The following is a 17360-nucleotide window of genomic DNA, read 5'->3' as shown; positions in this document are numbered from 1 at the left end:
AAGAAAGAAAGGTAGCACAAGGTCAAGGTTACATTTTTTAATTATATAAGTCTTATTAAATTTATTTTAGGCTGGCATGAAGAAAGGCATTAATGGGTCAGAAAGATTATACCTCTGCCTGCTAAGCATCTAAAGATCATTTACATAAAACTCACATTAAAATTTATCATTTCTGTGGATTGTAGGCCAATCTTTCATTTTTATACAACAATCTCTTAACACCTTGGATTTGCATATCTTACAAAAATGTTTTTAAAAGTGGTTTCACATCTATTAATTCACAGCCACCCTGTAAGTAGGGCAATTATGCTCTCTTTTTATGGATTAAAAATTTGAGGTTGAGAGAAGTTAGGTCTGTGATAGAGAAACCTGACTTGATTGAATCAAAATCTCCAGTTCCGTGTTCTTTTTTCTAAACTATACTCTTATAAAAATGCCTCTATTTTTATACACAAAAGAACAAAAGAATGCTCACATATTGAATGAATATGTGCAGTTATCATCATTAGGAAACAGAAAATATACTGATTGATCACTGGTTCAACCTATACACATAGAAAAAGCCTTACTGAAAGAGAAGACCTTGAATTTCAAGTTTCTTAGCTAGAATTAATTTGCTCCAGTTTTTAAACTAACATAACTGAGATATGATATTTTTGTTCATTATTGTTGCATGGATATTTTGACGTGTGGACACTTTAAGTTCAAATACTTCTCCTTTACCTTTAGGGAGCATCTCACTCCACTCTTATATCTCCCTTTGTCCAAGTATTACCACTAATGGAGGAAGGAAGGTAAAGGTCGCCAGAAAAAGGTATTGCCCCAGAATCATAGGGATGAATATTTAAATTAGATCAAAGCAAACAGAGGTTTCCTTTGAAAGTTAAGTTACAATGCCTCTGTTTTTCTTTGGTCACATTTTGCTTTCCATTTAAAATTAATAGGTATATATGGGAATTAGCCCCTCTGTATATTAGGGGAAAAGGTCAATTATGTAATTAAGAACCTCTGAGGATCATAGAACCTTGATACTGTTTTTTAGTAATGCTAACAGTTCTGGCTCAGTCTGAATATAAGTCAGCAATCACAAGTCAGCTCTGTTCCATTTTCTTTTAGCATTTTAGTCCTTACAATCACTATTTGTTCCTACTAAGCCAAAAACCAAAAATAATTCAGCTGTTTGATTTTATGAGTAATTCAAAGATGCATCAACTAATTAGGCTATTTGTAAATACAATTGTAATTAAAACAATGTGTACTGAGGGGGTAATGTCTTAGTATTTGTTTTTTGGGACACCTGTAAAGATGCAAATCTTCAGCACAATAGGACTCAGCATAATAAAAATGTTAGAATTTACAAAATGTCATCAAATGCTTGTGGCCCACTTCTATGAAAAACATGAATAATTCACAATACTATATATGGAATTAGATTTTGCTGCCCTGATTCCATTTAAATAAATGTGTTTATAAGTCACCAATTTCATTTTCCTGTACTTATACGTGGTGACCTTTCACTTATAAGCTGAAAAGCAATCAACTCTGGGTACAGCATGAGATAAAGGGAAATAAATTTAAATATGGTAAACATTTACATTAAGGATTCCAAACACATTGCTGTTTAGAGAAAAAATAGGTACCAAGTCCATTCACTCCACAAGTATTTATTGAGAAGTTACCATGTGCTTATTATGTGTGTTACATGGTTCCAATGAAAATTGGACAGTAAAATATACAGGCATGTGGACAAGACAATACTCAGTGAATGTTATTTTAATTTCATTTTTTAAAGTCAGAATGATAACTGGTAATATATGTGATTCTTCCAAATTTCTACCTATTCTTTACATATTCCACAGAGTTGTCAGCAGGTATTCATTAGGATGATTCAATAGGACATATACTCAAACGTGGAGATAATCATGAAAAGAATGTTAAAAGCCAAAAGGAGATAGCTTATGGCTGATTATATCTAATGCATTTCTGCTCTCATACTTTTTTACTTCCTTTAAAATCCATCTGAAGCCCCTCTCCGCAATTACGTTGATATCTGAATGTATTTGGGGGTTGTCAAGAGCACTCTGCAGAGTGCTCTGCAACTTTTCTTATACATCTGTATAGGACCCATTTCACCATGTCTTGTGTGTTTGCGTGACTATTGTCTACCCTCAGATTAACATTGGGATACGCCTTTATTCCATTGACTCCTACAGTGCTTGAGCAATATTTTGTTCATTTTGGATGTTCAAATTGGAAAACGAACCAACCACACCTTTTTACAAAAGCCTATGATAACTCTCCACTGCCAACTGCATTTGATTTATCTAAGCCAACAGCACCTAACAGCCTGGCTCCAGGCAAGTTTTCAGATGTCTTCACAGTCCCTCCATCCACAATCAACAACTCCCTTTCTTGCTCTTTTTTGCTCTGCCTCGCTCAAGCTGTTCTAACCTGTCTTAAATATCTGCTTTCTGATTCCTTTGTCCACATCCATTGTCCTCTCTTTTCTATTACCTATCCCAAACATTTCTTCCTCTACTTATTTGCCTAGCACCTTATATTTATTTCTACCTTGTAAGATCAAATGGAATTTAGAGTTATATCTGATCTGCTATAAGCGCCATTCTGTACAAAGAGTTTAGTTTTCACTCCTAAAGTGGGTTATTTATTGAAAAAGACCCCTGACCTAAAGTTAGTCTCAGGTCCTAACATTTTTTTTTTATCTTTTTTTTTTTTTTAATTTTATTCTTATGTTAATCCCCATACATTACATCATTAGTTTTAGATGAAGTGTTCAGGTCCTAACATTTACATGTCTCTGTTCGGTCAAGCAGAACAACGAGCACAAATCTCAAATCTCGGATTCAGGTGGTTATTTAGATCCCATCCCCTTTTCTCACTAGTTGTGAATTGAGTAAGTTACATAATATTCAAGAGTTAGTTTCTTCATTTGCTAATCATCTCTACACCACAGGGTTATGGTGAAAGTTGCACGCCTTAAATATATACATTTTTTGTCATTCTTCAACAATGTGGGTAAAGTATTAAAATCCCAATTTGTAAGCAAGTAAGCAGGTACACAACTTGTAGGTCTTATAATGCCAAAAATGACACCTTTGGAGCTGCTACAATCTCACCTCTCCTTTTCAGTATATAAACACGTTTAAAGTCAGTTTTGGAGTCAGACCACTTGGAAATAGATTGCAACTCTGCCCTCAAAGCCTTGGGCAATTTATTCAACTTCTCTGTGCCTTAAATATTTTACAGAGTTGTTGAGAGGGTTAAAGCTGCTAATATGTATAAAACACTTGAAAGAGTCTCAGATATACAGTAAATTTGGAATATGTATTAGCTATTACAATTGTTATTATTTACCTTAAAATAGGATCACTTTATTTACTATATTAATAATTTCTACATGCAATTTTATAGACCAGTAACTCAAAATAACTTAATAAAAAATTAAAAAGGGGGACATTCCTGAGACTAGGAAAGACAGTAGGGAGATCACAGATCAAAGGGCCTTGACTTTACTACTGAGTTCAGTGCCACTGTGATTCAGTATACATCATCTCTCATATGCTTATTTTTCACAAAGCCAGTTTTATGTATTGCCTTTGTTTTTATCTATGGTGGTTAAATCTTCAAGTGTCAGAGAATATATCTTAGGCAAACATACTTTATTGTGACCAAAGGTGGAAAATTTGGGTTTTTTCCTCTCAGTTTCCATATATCAACATCAGAGAAGAATTCACATGTACACTGCTTGGATTAATCACTCTTTCTTGGAGAATGGGATAATCTGATTGTCCAGATCTGACCATGGTGCTAAGTTCTCTTATTTGCAGTTCTTCCAGAACCATGAAATATGCAGCATGGATGCTTTTAACAAAAAGGGATTCTATTTAGGCAAAAGAAAAAAAAAAAAAAGCCTATTTACATCCACTTCCTAGAACAGAGAACCACCTGTAATGAGAGAATAATGCCAACTTCATGATGAAGGTAGGAAGCACCTGTTTGTTCTCACCACCCTTCATGTAAGGCACATAATTTCTTCAAGCTGAGCCAAAATGGTTATTGCTCAAGAGATAGTGATTTAGGATTAAAATATAGTAATTTCTGAGAGAATATGGTGATGAAGGTTATGCCAAGGAGAAGCCAGTGAGCCAATAAAGTGTTAGTGGTGTTAGGGCAAGGCAATGAAATACTTAAGAAAACTCATGGAGACCTCAGAATTTGATCACTTGCTAATCATGTGTGCTTCATTCTGGTGAGATGTAGTATAAATATGCTGCTCCATGGGGTTGCCTGGGTGGCTCAGTATGCTAAGCATCCAACTCTTGATTTCGGCTCAGATCACGATCTCAGGGGCATGAGAAATAAACCCCACCTCAGGCTCCACACTGGGCATGGAGTCTACTTAACATTCTCTCCCTCTCTGTCCCTTCTGCCCCTCCCACCCAACTCATGCATGCTCACTCTCTCTCTCTCTCTCTCTCTCAAAAAAATGTGCAGCTCCACATTGTTTGAATGTATCTGGTAAATTTTCTCACAATCACATTTTCACTCTAGAAGAAAATCCACATGGATATTATGTCCCAAACTGAAGAACACTGAATCTCAAAAATATCCCAGCTAGAGTTTAAATATGCCACATGAAGAAGGATGCAAGATAACAGATCTTGCATTAGTATAAAGGAACTAATACTCAAAGAAATGTTTTAGCAGAACATTCTTTCTTTTTTAATGATAGTAGATAATGTGCTACTACATTTCTTTTTTTTTTTAAGATTTTATTTATTTATCTGACAGAGAGAGAGAGACAGCGAGAGAAGGAACACAAGCGGGGGTAGGGGGGGTGGGAAAGGGAGAAGCAGGCTCCCCGCTGAGCAGGGAGCCCGATGCGGGACTCGATCCGAGGACCCTGGGATCATGACCTGAGCTGAAGGCAGACGCCTAACGACTGAGCCACCCAGGTGCCCATGCCGTTACATTTCTTAAGACAGGCACTCAGTAAATGTTTGTTAATAAGGGGAATTTATCTCGTTTGTCTAGACAGAGCAATTGAAAACTAGAATCTGATAACAATAATAGAAAGGGGGTGCATCTGTAGAGATTTTGTACATCACAACTACTGTAGAAAAGAATTTATTCCGCTGGAAGCATATCACAGAAAACCAAAGAAAGTCTGATGTAACCTAGGTTACATTCCCCGTGAACAGTTATTTGCTGCAGTAATTATCTATGATTAGGAAAATAATGGTAAAAATCTCCATGTTCTTATCAAAGATTCATGTTGACAGCTCTCCAGTGGAAATGGTCATAATGGCATTAAAATTGTAACCGTTACTATGGACATTGTGGCTATGTTTTATTTTAGAAAACATAGTCAAGACCAAAAGAGAGGAATTATCCTAACTCTATCAACCTGTTCCCATGGATCTAATAACAAGAAATTACTGTAGGTGCCAAAGATTGTTGGTAGTTGACTAGTGGATTTGGCTGCGGATCCTGGGCAGTTGTAGCCATCTGTTCCCCAAAATTGTTCTTTAGAAAGATATATAAAGCAATTAGCCAGTTGGAATTCTATAGACTAAGCCAAGAAAATGCAAAATAAGGTTCATTTTAGATAAAAGAAGGGATAGAATGGAATTTGTTAGAAGCCATTGGATGTCAAAACAAACAATGGTTCAGTGGTGGAAAAATGTGAGAGAAGTGGTCTTTGACAAGAAAAGCCGTGTCAGTGGTGAAAGGTTATGATACAAAATAGAACAGGGAAGGAAGAGCAATAAAACGGACAAGGTTAAAGATAGAAACAGGGCAGTTTCTGTAGTATTCATAGTGTGTTCCTCAGAACACATTGTAATAAAGTCTTTATAAGCAGGTTCAGTAATGTCACTCATGAGTCATACTTAATGCTAAATAGGGAGACAGAACAATAGAAAACAAGCTACTAAAATCTGCCAATTTGCAAGCAAAATATGATGATTAATCCAATGTGAGTCTGTGGGACAAAGCTTCCATGGAGGCTAACAGTAGTTGTATGTCATACACCACTTTGGATAATGAATGTTCTGCAAGGTGAAGGCTAAAGAAAAACCCTGATGACATAACAAACCCCTTAAAATAATATAAGAGAGAAAAGGCTTGAGAGACAGAATAGCTACCCAACAAACCCACAGGTGATACAGAAGATACTGTTAAGCAAAAGCCCGTAAGACAACGAACCAAATGGAGAGTAAACCCCATGCATCAAGAATAAAAGAATTACACCTCTACAGTGTGGCATGGACAGTTGGTTTATCAGGTTTCCCAGCCACTTTAACATATTTAAAAATGGCACCACTGTAGCTCTCTTTGCCATCAATTAGTAAATTATATTTAGATTGAGAAGTTCTTACCCTGAAAGATTTACTTCCTTAAAATAGCAAAGCAAACCAAAATGTACATAGCATCTTTTCTCTAATGCTCAAAGAGTAGAAGATCTTTAACCCTGCAATATAAGTAAAGTGTGAAGTGTGGAAATAGATTTCTTTTATGTGTTTATATGGATAATTAGATTATACACAATTGAAATACTTCTTGAATAATTATACCACCATTTTATCCTCTGTTCTGCTCGGAAAGTCCCAAGCTACTGATGAAGAGCTTTCTTCTTTTTTTAAACATTAACAGTATATTGACAGTAGCTGGTGGCCTCAATTGACCAAATCAACTCTTGCCTTTCTAAGTATCTCTATTAAGCAACTGAAAGCTTTTCAAAATCAGCATTTATAAATGTCTGCTATTCTACATCGAGACGCACATACCACATATTAGAAGAATATGCTAAATTTAAAAAATTTGGAAAGTATAAGTCTAAATTATGACTATATTTTTTTAAATTATAATTGAATCTTAAACAATTTATAAGTGTCCAGATAAAATCTGTTGGATGGCATATCACATGATGACTTCAAAACCTTATCTTGCAAGCTTCGGCCACTTAGGACCATATTGATCCATTAGAATGATTAATCCTTAAAGTTCATGCAATCACCTTTCTTCAGGTAAAAGTCACACTTTTAGAGACTGAACCAAATTAGATAATGAAACAAATTGTTTTCAGTTCAAGTGTTTTAGCTTTCTTTTTCTCTGAACATATGTCTGTGTTTTTAATTCAAGATGGGGGAAAATATAGCAAATTGTCAGAGACTAAATTAAATACTTTAAGATCATATTTAGTAAGAATCCAAGGTTTCCTTGTCAATTCCATGTTTGGGATGAGTATATTTTTATATAGTTTCTTTGTTTCCTCATTTGTTAATCTTGTTCTCACATTTTAGCCTGGGCATATCACAGCAATTTTACAAAACAAAATTTGTTTCCTCGGTTGAGAGCCTGACTGTCCAGGAAGATTTAAGAAATATTTAAAATTTAATGGCTTTGGTGGCCTAAATAAGACTTTTGGCTCTGTCATAAATGTATATAGTAGTCATTTTGTTGCAAAACAAAAAAAGTGCTACTAAGAAGCAATGCTTAGTTGTGGTCAATCCTATTACTAATGTTAGGCTGTTAATTATTATTTGATAATTATTTTATTCTATTAAACAATATTCTTCTCCTAGCAAGACTCTTCCAGTACCCCTGATTTATTTCCTGATGTGTTTGAGATGCTATGACCAATTGCATTGCATAAAATAACAAAATCTGATTTATGTTTGTAGAGATTTTGGCATTAACAGGCATCAGAGTTAAAATTGAATATAGAATAAGCTTGAATATAAAATTAAACCTGAGCATATAAACCAGCAGAGACATAAAATCATTTCATTGGCTCTAGTTTTGAAACTTCCAAGGTAACCTACTTTTCTCCATTTTCACAGCTACCACCCTAGACCAAACCAGCCCACCCTGACACCTTTAGATTTTACTTAGACAAATTGTACCCATGACACTTAGAGTAAAAACGAAAATATCCACTATGACTTATAAGGAAATCCTACGTGTTTGGGGCTCTGTCTACCTCTGATCTCATTTCCTATCACTTTTACCTTCCCTACAATATTTACATAAAAGCCTTCTTTCTATTCACTAAGCAGCCCACCTCTTCCATTCCAAGTTCTTTGTACTAGCGCTTCTCTCTTCTTGGAATGTTCTTTATCCCTAATCTCTGCCAGCCTCTTTTCATCTGTCATGTGTCTGCTTCCAAATCACCTCCTCAGGAGGCATTTTGCTAACACCTCTCATCTGATGTGACCAATTGCCAAATCATTAGCTATCGCATAGCTCTCTGTATTTCTTAATAGTATTTAACAATCGCTATTTAATTATTTGACCTTTCAGGAGAAGAGGCATTTTGTCTGTCTTATTCACTGTTGCATCTCTAGTCACTAGTACAGTGTGCCTGGCACAAAGAAAGTGCTCGGTAAATATTTGTTGAATGAATCATGTAGCATAGCAAATCAAACTGGAATTCACAGGGAGGTTCAGGCGAAACTGTACAAATATTATGATTTTTTAAAAAGCACAGAGAACATTTTTTAAAAAGGAGAATGAGAATTCCACGTGCAGGATAGCAGCCTCTCAGTGTCTCATGAATGTATAAAGAGAATAATGAAAAACATCAAGAAGTTAGGAGACAATGCTTTACGGGTTGTATATATTTCTGCACTTCTCATGGCAGCTTTTCTTTCTGGACTATCTTTTCAAGTATATATAAGAACACCCATGGAAGATGGAGGAAATATCTTCTTTTAGGACAAAAGGCAGATTTGTTTGCTGTCCAAGATAATAAAGATGTCTCCCTCCAAATCAAAAGCTGGACAGGTTTGCTAGAGTCCCCCTCTAGGAGACCGGGGATTGCATAACCTCGGAGTTCCTCAGCTATGGCACAAACCCATATGTGTGTGCAGCATCTGCCTGTGTTCCTTCATTGCCCCCATGGACTTGTTGGGGAAAGGGAACCGATGCAAACATGATGCTCGTGCTTCTTGCGGGGCCATGAGTAATAAAGTCTGTTGTCTCTGACACCGGAGTCTCCTTTCTTCTGCCAGCATATGTAAAATGGTACAGACTAATTTGTTAGCTTATAAGCTGGGTAAATGTTCAGACCCTTCACAGTTTTTGACACAATGATACCATAAGCCAATGTGTTTTTAAAAATGACCAAAAAAATATATAAATAAAAATAAATACAAAATAGAAATAAAGTGATGATATTGTTGAACCCAGTGGAAATTACCATTAAAGATGCCACTGACGGTGGGGTGCCTGGGTGGCTCAGTTGGTTGGGTGACGGCCTTCGGCTCAGGTCATGATCCTGGAATCCCGGGATCCAGTCCTGCATCGCGTCGGGCTCCCTGCTCAGCGGGGAGTCTGCTTCTCCCTCTGACCCTCCCCCTCTCATGCTCTCTCTCTGTCTCATTCTTTCTCTCTCAAATAAAAAAATAAAATCTTAAAAAAAAAAAAAGATGCCACTGACGGAATGATTTTTAAAATATATATACACTATGTCTGGGTTATACATTTCCCATGTACTAAATCAGGTCTCAGGTCAGCAATGATGGCTCCTACCTCTTCTGTGGTTTGCTGCTAATCGGCGTTTTAATGGCTCTATTGATTTCCAAATCCATGCTGGAATTATTGCTGAGCAGGCTGAAGCTTAACGCAGGCCCTTCTCTCCCACCTTCTCCCACTTTTTAGGACATTACCATTTGCTTTTAAAAATCCACAAAGGATTCATGGGATACCTGGGTGGCTCAGTCAGTTAAGCGTCTGCCTTTGGCTCAGGTCATGATCCTGGGGTCCTGGGAATGAGTCCCGCATCAGGCTCCTTGCTCTGCGGGGAGTCTGCTTCTCTCTCTGCCTACTGTTTCCCCTGCTTGTGCTCTCTCTCTCAAGCTATCTTTCTCTGACAAATAAATAAAATCTTTAAAAAAAAAAAATCCACAAAGGATTCTTATGAGAGCTACATGTCTCAGTGTTTATAAAACTTTGAGAACCATGCCTAGAGCATTGCACAATGGTTTGTTACATTTAAAAGAAAACACAAAATTACTTTTTAACAAAAAGGAAATACTGAATTTGAAAAGAATGGAAATTCTGCAATGACTAGGCTTTGTGGAGAAGACCTGTGAAATCTCGCATTCACTCAATAAAAACTGTCTACCAAGTATGTATTTATGTCCCACTTGGCTTTTTCTCTGTAGAGAAATATGAATGTGACCTAATCTTAAAATGGGTCTTTCTTTCAGACAACAAAGAGTTCTTTAACAGACACTCTGGGCCAAGCACTATTCTAGATACTGGTCATTTGTCAGTGTGTAAAACAGAAACATATTTCTGCCCTCTGGTGCCTTATATTCTAGGGAAGTGATTGTATGTGGCGAGAGTGGGGGTTAGTCGGGGTCCCAGAACAAATACACGAAAAACTTAGATTGCAAAAGGGTGGTAAGTGACAGGAAACACTGGGGTAAACTTTATATTGACCGATCAAGGATGCATCACTGAGATTCACCATTGATGAAAACAGACTTCCTAATGTGCACTACATTGTCTGAGTTGCAGGATGACATTCCAACTCACTTGGGTTAGTTGGCTAGGACGGCCATAACCAAATACCACAACTGGGCCACTTCACCAACAGAAATGCATTTTCTACGTGCAGGCTCGGTGTCCTCTGAGGCCTCTCTCTTCAGCGTGCAGGCAGCCACATTCTCCCTGTGTCCTCACATGATCTTCTCTTTCTGCTCCTACAGCCCTGGTATGTAGTATGTCTCTTGTGGATCCAATTTCCTCTTATAAGGATATCAATCAAATTGCATTAGACCCCACCCTAATGGCCTCATTTTAACTCAGTCACCTCTTTAAGGGTCTTATTTCCAAATACAGCCATATTCTGAGGTGCTATGTGTTAGGGCTACCGTATAGGAATTTGGGGAAGACCCAATTCAACCCAAACACTTCTCTCAGCTGGGGATTAAAACACTGGTTTTATCTTCTCGCAACTGCTCTCTGAAACATAGTGAATTATGACACACTAAATTCACAGTGCCTGTTTTTTAGGATTATTTATTGCGAACCCCTGAAGTTACCGCTGCCCCAGGAGGAATATGGCTTGGCACATCCGCCTGGTGAGGCTTCCTGGCAAGTGTAATGCAAGTGGTGGTTAAGACAAGGAGGCATAGCTCCCTTGCAGTCCCTTCCCACTTCGGCTTTGTCTCTTGCGGCAGAGCATAGCCCATGCATGGAGTGGCCTAGGAGCCAGGAGAAATAGTGCAAGACTTTCTCATGCAACTGCTCTCTGTTTGTGTGTGCTTATAATGCCTGCTTTGAGTCCTTCACATATAAGACAAATCACTGATGGGAACATAGTAAGCTTTTTTATTTTTTATTTTTTTCTGTTCTGATCCTGAAACCAACTGGTATTAAATTGGGGATGAGATAGAATGCAAAGTAAAAGAGCAAGTAGTCACAAGGAGTTTCAGCAAACAAGTATTGACCATGTGTCGCCAAGTGTGAAAGGATTGCCTTTTCGGGGATGACAGGGGAAGCAGCATTAGCAAAGGGTGAAGGTATTAAACTAGAAGGTACAGATGGGGAACTGTAAGAGATTCGGTATAGACAAAGCTAGGTCAAGGGCACAAATCAAGAAATTAAAGGGGGAAATTAGGTATGAGATCACTGAGGGTTCTTTAGAGCTTGATAAGAATTCTGTTTGCATTTGGTAGTCATTTGTTATCAATTGAATTGATAAGTATTAAACTAAAGCATTTGATGGTCACATTTGCATTTTTTAAAATGAATTCCAGTGGCCAGATGACAGAAGATTTTAAATACTTTCTTTTTTAATATCTAGAGAAGATATTTCAAGACAGCATTCAACCAAGGAACTATAATCCAAAACACTTGTTTCACTGTGCACTTTAGAGATGTGATGCTTGCAAATGATTCAGTGCAGGAAACAAGAGAGTAAACATGAGTCACTTCTAAAAATGAGGTGTACTTATCACATTAGGGCACTGTGCCTTAAATCTTGACATGCCTCTGATCTAGGATATACATAGAGAGAAACTTTTTCATGGGCATAATAGGAGATGTGGGCAAGGCTGCTTATTAAAGCATAGCCAAATTTGGATACAAAGTATCCACCAGTAGGAGAATGGATAAATATTTGTGATATGTTCATACACTTGCATCAGATATAGAAATGTACAGGGAAGAGTTCAAAAATATCATGGTGTAAAAATTGTTTCATATAAACTGACAGCGTTTATGTAAATTTGTGAAAACATAAAGCAATGAAAGAAGGGTACACAAATTTTCAGTTAAGGTCTGCAAACATGGTCTGATGGAAAACACACCAAATTTATCATGGTGGTTGTGCCTCTGAGAGGGAAGGTAGGAAATGAACTTGGAGACAGGAAAAAAAAAGAGGGGGGGTGGGGGATCCCTACTCTTTTGTGCTTCCACTTTTCTAAAAATGACAAAATATATTTAATTATTGGCAACAAGTGCACGTGTCTTTCAATCTCTGTACGTTTCTATAATTGTTTAAACTTTTCAAAAAAATTTTAAGAGAAATTTTTTCATCTATAATCCCTTATTTGAATACCGTGCCCTCCATCCATGTATTTATTGCCTTATAACTTCCCTGAGGTGTAGTTGGGTTAAAGTGGGTGTCTTTATCCTCATTCCATCCACCGAGGCTCAGACATGAAGTGCCGCACCCCAAATTTTTCTCACAATTATTAAGAGGTAAAACAGAGTGTCCATCCCAGCATTTCAGAGACTCATGCCAGTGCCTCTCTAGCTCTCCCAAAGTGCCTCTGTCAGCCTTACAAGAAATTCTGAACTTATCCACAACTGGCAAACAAAACAAAAAACAAAAAACCGCTAAGAAATTTCAGTATGCCTCATCTCTTCTCCCTGCTCCATATTTTGTTTTATTAAGAAACTTGAGGGATCAGTGCTCTCAAATTTAGGTGCCGGCAGATGATGCAGTAGATGAAGGTCCTGCCTGGCTTTGAATTTCAGCTCCACGGTGTTCTAGCTTTGTGGGTTTTGGCAACTATAAACTTACCTACTTTCTGCTTCAGTTTCCATCAGTAACATGGGGGAAATCGTAGTACTGAGGCATAAGGTAGTTTAAGAGTAAACTGAATAATCCATAAAATGCTAAGAATGGGTCCTATTAGAAGTATTACAAAGTGGGGTAATAGAAAAGAACTCCAGTGTGTAAGAAGTCCAGGTTGGTAAGGAGGAAATCTTGGATTAATCTCTTGAGTAAGTTTCTGTTCTCTGTTAAATAACTATCCACACAGGGAGTCTCTTTCAAAAAGAGGTTGGAGCCTTCATTCCTGTGACTTACTCCATAACTGGAGGCCTGTGTCTCCCTCTCCCCTTCACGTGTTTTGCCCAAATCCCACTCCTGACCCCTCTGGCAACCATCACTCCTCTGTATTTATAGGTCAGATTCTGCTTTTTGTTTATTTACTTTTTTGGATTCCATTCATGAGTGGAATCATATGGTACCATTTGTCTCGCTCAGTCTGGCTTACTTCACTTACTAGAATGCCCTCTAGGTCCATCCATGTTGTCTCAAATAGCACAATCCTATTCCTTTTTATGGCTGTGTAATATTCCATATTCCATACATATCCGTGTGTGTGTGTGTGTGTGTGTGTGTGTATATACCACATTTTCCTTATCTATTCATCTATTCAACTTAGGTGGATTTCATGTCTTGGTTATTGTAAATAATGCAGCAAGTGTAAGGATGCAAATTAGTGTTTTTGTTTTCTCTGGGTAAATACCCAATAGCAGAATTATCAGATTATATGGTGTTTCTATTTTTAATTTTTTGAGGAACGTCCGTAGTATTTTCCACAGTAGCTACACCAGTTTGCATTCCCACCAACAGTGCACAGGGATTCCTTTTTCTCCACATCTTCGCTCATATTTATTTTTTCTTGTGTTTTTGATTTTAGCCATTCTGATAGGTGTAAGGTGATACCTCATTCTAGTTTTGATTTGCATTTCCCTGCTGATGAGTGATGTTGAACATCTTTTCATGGGTCTGTTCACCGTCTGTATGTCCTTTTTGGAAAAATGTTTATTCAGATCTCTGCCCATTTTTAAATCAGATTGTTTCTCTGGTGTTGAGTTCTAGAAGTTCTTTATATATTTTGAATATTAGCTCCTTATTTGATATAACATTTGCAAATATCTGCTCCCATTCGGTGGGTTGTCTTTTTATTTTGTTGATGGCTTCCTTGACTGTGCAAAAGTTTCTTTATGTTGATATAGACCCAATAGTTTATTTTTGCTTTTTTTTCCCCTTGTTTAATCCATTTTGAGTTTCTGTATATGGTGTTAGAAAGTAGTCCTGTTTCATTCTTTCGCATGTAGCTGTCTAGTTTTCCCAGCACTGCTTATTGAAAAGACCATCTTTTCCTCATTGTAAATTCTTGCCTCCTTTGTCATAGACTAATTGACTATATAACTGTGGATTTATTCCTGGGCTCTCTATTCTGTTCCATTGATCTATGTGTCTGTTTTTGTGTCAGTACCATACTGTCTTGATGACGACAGCTTTGTAGTATATCTTGAAATCTAGTCTTACAATACCTCCAGCTTTGTTCTTCTTTCTCAGAATTGCTTTGGCTAGTCAGAGTATTCTGTGGTCTTATACAAATTTTGGTATAAGAAGTAACAGTCAATGATATTATAATGGCCATGTAACCAGACAGATGGTAGCTATACTTGTAGTGAAAATAGCATAAAGTATAAACTTGTCAAATCAGTAAGTTGTATACCTAAAATTAATGTAACATTTTGTGTTGACTGTACTAAAAAAAAATGCCATTTGAATTAACATTTTGTTCTTAGGAGTAGATAAAATTATAGAAGATGAGTGGACAGTGTGACAAATATTTAATGAAAGTTATCAGTCTGTATTTCAGGACATGTAAAAATAATGACGTTGGTTCTCCATTTTGTAGGTTATTCAAGGAAAGTTGTGTTGGAACCTTTGGTTTGGGTTTTCTTAAACCATTAACTGTATGGCCAGGGACCTGATTTTGGTTTTGTCTTGTTTATATAGCCTAGCTATCAAGATCCTATTTTTTTTCCCTTTCTCATTAAAAATATAAATAAACTCTATGGTATTTTTTAAAAAGAGGATTTAGCAAGACACACTTTAGTTTAGCACCAACACACTTTCCTGCAAAACAAAAAGAAAAAAACTTGTTTAAGTGAATGTGAACTTCATTTTGAATACTTCTATTTTTAATGAAAATGAAACCATGTATAAAGGGTAAAAGGTGATAAAGGCAGTCACACTCCCTCTTCAAAAAAAGAAATCTCATTAAATATATTTTCCAGTTGATATTTTAAAATAGTATAGCCTATTCTGTAGTATATATTGTAGAATGCATCTTAAGGACACATAAAAACATATAAGATGCTTATTTACCTCCATGCATAAACATACCTGAAAAAGCTCACTATAGCCTTGGAAAGCAAAACAAGTTTTGAAACTTTTTTTTAATGTTTCAGAGAGCATTCTATAAAAGGAAATAAACACGAATAGCTGGTACCAGAGCTTGTCCAAAATTACGTCATTAGAATTAGCATTAGAAATCCAAATTCTGGGGGAAAAATCAATGATATACTTTCAAAGATGGAATCAATAGTTTTAAAAAAAGAGTCTGTGCACATTATTTTAGTACCGTTATAGAAGCCGTGTCACTTTTATCTCACGCTGATCTTCAGAGGCAGGTGACCTTGTTTGGGCTTCAATGGAAAAATCTCTCATGAATTTACATGGCCCTGTTCGCTGTATGGTGTTGATTGCAAAGATGTAAAACCAAATAATGTCATAAAACAGCCCTTCAGGCACATTGCCTTTTAAGCTATTTGCATAAAGATGGACTGCACGTTATGTGCATGTAGTAAACTCCCAAATCCAAAGGAAAGCATAAAGTACTTCCTGGGTTTCCAAAAGCTCAAAAAGTATAACCTATATAATAATCTCACAAAGCAACCCGAAGAGAAGCAAAAAGAAAGCATATTAAACTTGTGAGCATCAGCATTTAGTTTCTTGTATATTGCATGCAGCCCTAAAACAAATGCTTATCACCTAAACAACCTTTTTAAGTAGAAAATGCAGAAATAAATGTTATTGACACACTGGGTTTGGTAAGAGAAAAATAAGTAAAAGTACTATAATTTCTCAACTAACTCTTCAAGCAGGTAATGAAAATAATGAAGTTAGGCAATAAAATAATAAAGTATAAAATCCTTGATCATTAGTCCCTTAGGAAAAGAAAAATATTCTCATTGGTATGCCTTTGACATTTCTTCTGATATTTAAATGTCTTTTTTTTGTATGCATGCCGTGTAAGTTCATATAATTTATGCTTCTGTGAAAAATTTGAGTTTTAAATATGAATCACTGCTGAGTTGGTATTTTACTTATATTTATGCAATTAGAATTCCATGTGTGATTCTAGTCAAAATTTTTGAATGGCTGAAATACAGCTGTTTCTAGAAAGTTGACATAATGTGTCTCCACTGGTATCACCAAACAATAACCAGGCAAATGATTCTGATTTTCTGTTTTTCAAAATGTTTTGAAGTCAGGGCTTTTTGACTTCGTACTCTTGGAGAATATACTAGATCAATTTTTCTTTCATTCTGTATCAATTGCAAAGAAAAAATATAAGAGATGTGCCTCTTTTAACTTGTATGATCAAGGACTGTTAATTTGTTTCTCAGGGATGATTGAATCTTATTTTTAAATAAAGGATTTGATGGAACAATATTTGATGTTCAATGCCACTGTAAGTTCTTAAGAGGTGTCTTGAAGATGGAGCACTCTGAAGACAAGGAAAAGCTGAGTTGGTGGCACTTCACGCCCCCCACCCACTTGAGCCAGAGTGGTTATACTCGTATCCTTCTTTAAAACATGTTTTAGAATTAGAGTAAGTTATCCAATAGTAAAAATGTCTATTACCATTCTTCTCCATAGTTGCTAAGATATTGTCACCTGTAAGAATTTGTAAGTGATCTTTTATAATGGATGAATTTGCAAGTGAAGTACGAATAATAGTAAAAAGCTAATATATGCAGCACTTTCTAAACCCAAGGAACTCTTCCAAGGGGTGTAAAGTTAATTCATTCAGATCTTAAAGAAACCTTCTCAAAAATTCATATATTTATATATCTCCAGGTAATATGTCTGAAACCTTCAATATTCATTCATATTCTTATACAAAGATAATACAACTGTGTTAGAAAACCAAGACCCTCCAAGAAATTAACAAACTCATACTGTTAGTTTATTAGTACTCAGATTTAAATTTAAAAATAGAACT

General features: G+C 36.3%; 1 pseudogene; it reads right to left on the bottom strand.

Annotated features, from left to right (window-relative positions):
* LOC123839264 (heme-binding protein 1-like) overlaps positions 1-9614 on the bottom strand; it is a 93457-nt pseudogene extending 83843 nt beyond the window's left edge.
* Between the last annotated feature and the right edge of the window lie 7746 nt (positions 9615-17360).

Source organism: Mirounga angustirostris, unplaced genomic scaffold (assembly GCF_029215605.1).
Source record: "Mirounga angustirostris isolate CCGP_5_RB_7025 unplaced genomic scaffold, mMirAng1.0.hap1 SCAF_3, whole genome shotgun sequence".
NCBI classification, from domain to species: domain Eukaryota; kingdom Metazoa; phylum Chordata; class Mammalia; order Carnivora; family Phocidae; genus Mirounga; species Mirounga angustirostris.
The sequence above is the reverse complement of the archived record's forward strand: the minus strand, read 5'-3'. Positions and strand labels throughout refer to the sequence as shown.